Below are 5,659 nucleotides of genomic sequence, written 5' to 3' on the forward strand. Positions count from 1 at the left end.
GGGAGGAGGAGGCAGAAGGAACAGCCTGAGCAAAGGTGTGGGGATGGGCCGAGCGGGGCTGGGCTGGGAGACTGGGGCCTGCGGCCCCTGGCCTGGGCTGTGGGTGCGTGGGGACAGTCAGAGCGAGGGTGGACCAGCTCACCTATGGGGTGTGCCATGGGCTTGGATGACCTTTTGTAGGCGATGGGGACCCGGGGCACATGACATGATGTACCTACTCTGCCAGTAGCAAAGAATGCACATGGGGGCAGGGAGAGACCTGTGGGGGGGCTGCAGTAGGTGGGGGTCTCCCAGGTGCAAGAGCAGGTGGAGGAGAGCAGCGGACCCAGTGCCCCCACCTTGAGGGGTCCTGGATTCGCCCCACCCAGCCTGAGAGGGCTCCCAGCTACGTGACCTGCAGCTAGGTCCGCTGAGGCAGCCCGGGAAAGACTGCCACCCGACGGGACCCTCCCAGAACGCGACAGAGGGAAATCAGATGCTGGCAAGGCCACTCGTCACAGAGGAGTCGGGCCCTAGGAGGGCAAAACTCACAAACCGTCAGTCTGCGGTGGGTGACTGGAGAGCTTTGGGGACACCCCAAAGGCCACTCAGTCAAGGTGGCCTGTTTTCCCTGCAGCCTGTGGAGAGAAGAGACCGGACAGCCCAGAGAACCAGCCCCCTGGGGCTGACAAGCTCACAGCCCACCGCTGTCGGATCCCCCGAGCACACGCGGCAGAAACACGCAAGCTTCGGGGCCTCAGCAACAGACTGCCAGCGGCGAGAGGACCCCTCTGGCCCCTCTCAGCTCTCGACTTCTTGATTTCTTTCCCCCAACCCCCTTCAGCAGAAGCCAGACGGGAGAAACTAAAGGTGGAAAGGGAGGTGGCACGTCCCCACAGGCGTGAATCAGGACTGTGGGGCGCAAGTGACAGAAGCTGGGGAGAGAGGGGACCACCAAGGTGGCTGACCAAGCTAGTCCCCATGTGAGCTCTGGGACTCCCAGGCAGGAAGCGCCACCCTGTCAGACCAGCTTCCCCACACACCCCCTGAGAAGGGCTGAGGGGACCTGGGGCAGAGCTGTAAGTGGCCTTCCTTGGGTCAGGTGTTCACTCCTGGACCGGCCAGCTGTGCTAGGGCGTGGGAGTGGGCTGACCTGGGGGGTCTGTGGGAGAGAACAGACGTGGCATTTCCCTGGGCGCGGGACACCTTCCCCGAGGAAGGCGTCCAAGTGGGGTTCCCCGCACAGCCCCAGGCCTGGCCGGGGAGGAGCCCCGTAGCCGGGAACAGACGGGGGTGCCTGTGGCCCCTGTGGGGTTGGCTGGGTCCCAGCCCCCACCTCACGTGCCCCCACCTCTGTTCTCTCGGCCCTGGGCTGCCCCGAGCCCTGAGCCCTGAGGGGTCTAGCCCTGCCCTGGCCTCCCCAAGGTGTCCTGGCTCCGGGAGGCTCTGCTCACTCCCACCCCTCCCTCCAGATCCGTGAGCTCTGCTGCTGGCCACTGACAGAGACATGCCCCCGTCTCTCAAGCATGAGGACGGGCCCTGCCCCCTCGGAGCTCAAGGGCAGTGCATGAGCATGGCACCCGCTAGACCACACTCCTGGGCTGACCGGGGCCTCACCCGGTTGGAGATTTAATTTGGGGGCTGCTGAGCCTGGCACTGGCCACCTAGCAGGCACCCAAAAGGTGGTCACGAATGAAGCAGCACGAGATGGGTGACAGTTGCTCTCCTACCTGCTTCTCTAACGGGTTCAGCCCACCGGTTCTCTGCCCGTGTGTCAGACCACCGCCCCCTACGGAGCTTCAGAAGGACCCTGTGCTTACACCAGGCCCATCCCAATAATCTAGGATGATGTCCCCACCTCAAACTCTGCAGGTCAGCAAACTCAATCCCCCTTGCAGCTATCAGACGCAGGCCAGAAGTCAGGATGTGGACATGTTCTGTCCAGCAAGGCCAGGGGCCAGCAGCTCAGCAGTGGCGGCTCCAAGGCCCAGACTTGCTCCAGCTCCCTCTGGGCTGTGGGGGCATCCTCTGCTCTGGGTCCAGCCCTGGTCGTTGAGCCCACGGGCACAGGGGCCATGTTATCCCCCAGCTGCAGGCACCTCCCCGGAGCATCCCAGGGGGCCCCAGAGGGGAGGTAATCCTCTCTGAGGGAGCTTCTTGAGCCTGGGCAGAGGGCCCCGCGCCGGCAGAAGCATGGGGCTCCTGCTGCTGTCCTGTTTGGCCACACTGGGTGAGCCCACCGGGGACACAGGAGAGGCAGGACCTGAGAGCACAGACACCTCTGGAAGCACAGGACAGAGAGGAAAAAGCTCGGGCTTCGGGCTCAGACCAGGCACTCAGGGCATATGTGACCCAGTTGCTACTTCTCTGTTCTGGGCCACTGTTTATCCATCTGCAAAATGGGCCGGTGATATGAAATGGAGACTTGAAGAGCTTTTGTGAGCAAAGGTGCTTGGTGGTTCCCGGGCCCCCATCTGGCCTCAGTGGGAGGCTCTCTGGGTGGTCTCTGGCTCCCCCCACGCTGGGCTCACCCTCCCCTCTCTCCTAGCCACCAGCATCTTCTCCATGGAGCAGGAGGTAGGTGAGTAGCCCAGCACCCTGGGGGGAAAAAGACCCCCAGCGGGGGACCCTGCCATCAGAGCGCCATCCTCATGACCTTGGCTGCTGGCGAGGGGGTGTCTGCTGGTGGACCCGTCCCCAAGCCCTGCATGACCCTGTGGGAAGTGGAGAAGACAAGGCTGGGGAAGGGGGGCCTCCAGGGACAGGGGTAATGAAGAGCACTTGGCTTCCTGTTGGGCCGTGCGGGTGTTGGGCTTGGGGGGGCTGGTGAGGGGGGCAGGAAGGCGTGTCCCTGGGCAGGTGTACCCCAATCACTCTACCCCAGATCTGGAGGAGAAGCCCCTCTCAGAGCCCCCCAGCTCTGCCAGGTGGGTGTTGCCCCAGAGAGGGCTGGGGGCATTCTGGTGACCCAGGAGGGTGGCAGTGAGCAAATGAGGAAGTCCAGGTGCCCCCAGAATTCCGGCAGCGGGAGGCTGCCTTACCCTCAGGGGTGGCGGGGGGAGAGGCGTGAGGGCGGGTCCTCCAAGAATCCCTGGGCGGCTCAGAGCCAGCCAGGGCCAGGGGACCCTCTTGGCCGGCCTCCTCCCCTCAGCTTCGCCCCTGCAGCTTTCTGGTCCCCTCCCTTCTCCCCTGCCCCCGTTTCCAGCCCTGCGACCCTTAAGGTCAAGGTGGCGGGTCACCTCCTCCTCTCCACGTCTGATCCCAACGGGTACCTTCCCAGGTCACAGGGCCGAGGAGCTGGCATCCGCCCCTGTTCCGCTAAAGGGCGGGTCTCACTCGAGAGCGGCACAGGCTGAACTGTCGTTTCCTCATTTGCTTTAAAAACAAAACACATGGTTGCGTTTCTGCTAAAAAAAAAAAAAAAAAAAGAGAGAGAGAGAGCGAGAGAGCAGAGCACCAGGCAGGCCGCCGGGCGCCAGGGAAAGACCTGGGCAGGGCAGGCCTCCTCGCTCTCAGGCCCCTCCTCGCTCAGGCTCTTGCTGAGGGAGTCCGGCTAACGAAAATCCTGAGACCGGCTGGCAAAGCGTTCATTCATTCATTCATTCATTCGCTCGCTCGCTCAGCAAGCTGGCTGGAGCTGCTGGGTGCAGGCCCTGCTCTTGGGTCCCAGGACTATATGCAAGGTGCATATAGACAAAGACAAAGACGCCTGTCCTCGCGTCGCTGACCTCCCAGGGGGCGGGGGGTGGGGACAGGTGATGGTGAAATCGAGTGAGCAGGGAGCGGGGACACGGACATGGGTGGGGGTGGGGACGGAGGGCCGCGTTTACTGGGGAGTCGTCACTGAGAAAGGGACACCAAAGCAAAGACACGTAGCGCAGGCCGTGCCTGGACGGGGACCCGAAGCAAGGGCAGGGGGCGTTGGGGGAGGCCCAAGGGGCGGGGAGGGCCCGGCCCGTGGGCGTAGCTGTGGGCGGGCTTACACCGAAGACAGGATCTGATTTAGCCTTTGTGGGGTCCTTTCGGAGCTGCGTTGGGAGGAGACACCAGGGGGTCAAGCGTAGAAGCCCAGAGAGCCTCAGGGGATTCCGAGATCTAGAGGAGAGACGGCCGCCAGGCAGAGAGGTGGCAGGGACACGGTCCGCAGGTCAGGCCAGCTGCACCTGCTGACGGCCGGCAGTGGGCAGGGCAGATGGAGGCGTGGGAGGTGCCCCCGAGATTGCGGCCTGACCCCCTGGGATCCAGTGCAGTGGGATCCAGTGCAGTGGGATCCAGTGCAGCGGAACCGACTTCAGTGGGAGCGAGAAGTCGGGTGAACGATGCTGAAGATCGAGAGACTGAAGAGCCCCCCACGTGGGAGCGATCACTGGTGTCGTCTGAGATCCCCAAGAACCACGGCAGCTGCCGCACAGGGAGGACAGTCGTGTGCCACTTAACGACGGGGAAGCGTTGTGAGAAACGCCTCACGAGGCGATTTTGTCGTGTGCGCGTCGTAGGGGCATATGCACGAACCGGCATGGCGCAGCCCGCTGCACACCTGGGCTGCCCGGTGCCGCCCGCTGCTCCTGAGCTGCACACCTGCACGGCCCGCGACCGCACAAAACAGCACGCGACACGAGCAAGCGCAAGAGAAAACGAGGCCGGCACGGGGTGTACGAGGCCGCAGATGGCGAACGCGGCTACTGTTCCGCAGCGAACGCTTTCTTTTTAGAAGTAGAAAGAGTGCACCCGAAAATAACGATAAATAGCACAGCGTCGTAAATCCATAAGCCGGCAACACGGCGACTTACCATCGCCATCGAATATCACGTACTGCCCCTCACTTCCACACGGCTGGCAGGGCAGGGGGCCTGCCACACCTGCGTCACCGTGACGGGATGGCAGCCGCGACGTCACCGGGCGATGGGAGTCTTTCTGCTGTTATAACCTCGTGGGACCTTGCCATACACGCTGTCTGTCGTCGACCTAAAGGTCCTTAGCAGCACACGACTGCGGTGGAAGCCGGGGGCGAGACTCTCCCAGAAGCGATGGCGTTTCTCGGAGATTGTGACCCGGCCAGGGGGGCGGGGAGGTGTCTGAAGACATGAGGTTCAGGGCTGGTGTTTAGGGACTTAGGGACGGAGTACGGAGGATGTTCCAGGAACATCGAGAGGACACGCACACCCGTCGTCCCAGACCACTGCCAGGGAGGCTGGGGTGCCTGCACCCCGAGACAGCCAGCGCCCTGGGCAGGGGCCCCGTCTCCACTGTGGGCGGTAGGTGAGATGCTGAGGGTTACGGGGACTTGGGGGCCCACTGAGCCTCTGTCCCAGAGGGCGTGGTGGGAGGGTGTCAGGACTGGACAGGCTGGCAGGTGACGCATAAAGGGGGACGCATAGGAGGGGCGTGACGAGGGGATGGGGTGACCTGGGAGCCAGAGTGTCCCGTGGGGCTGCCATGAGCATCTGACGGCGTTTCTCATTCAGAGTGGGGGGACCTGGTTGAAAGACGGCTTAAACTAGTGTGCGCCCCTGAGAGCAAGCCAAGGAACCTGACAGGCCGTCCTCCGTTTGTTCCCACAGCCCCTTTGGGATTTCCCAGTGAGGTCCTGGACCATTTCGCAAGACGCCTTTGGGGGATGCTGCGTTCACGTGCTGTGGCTGCCTCAGCGAAGCACTGCGCACCACACCGCAAACCAGTT

The sequence above is a fragment of the Pteropus vampyrus genome, unplaced genomic scaffold (assembly GCF_000151845.1).
Source record: "Pteropus vampyrus isolate Shadow unplaced genomic scaffold, Pvam_2.0 Scaffold72, whole genome shotgun sequence".
Taxonomy (NCBI): domain Eukaryota; kingdom Metazoa; phylum Chordata; class Mammalia; order Chiroptera; family Pteropodidae; genus Pteropus; species Pteropus vampyrus.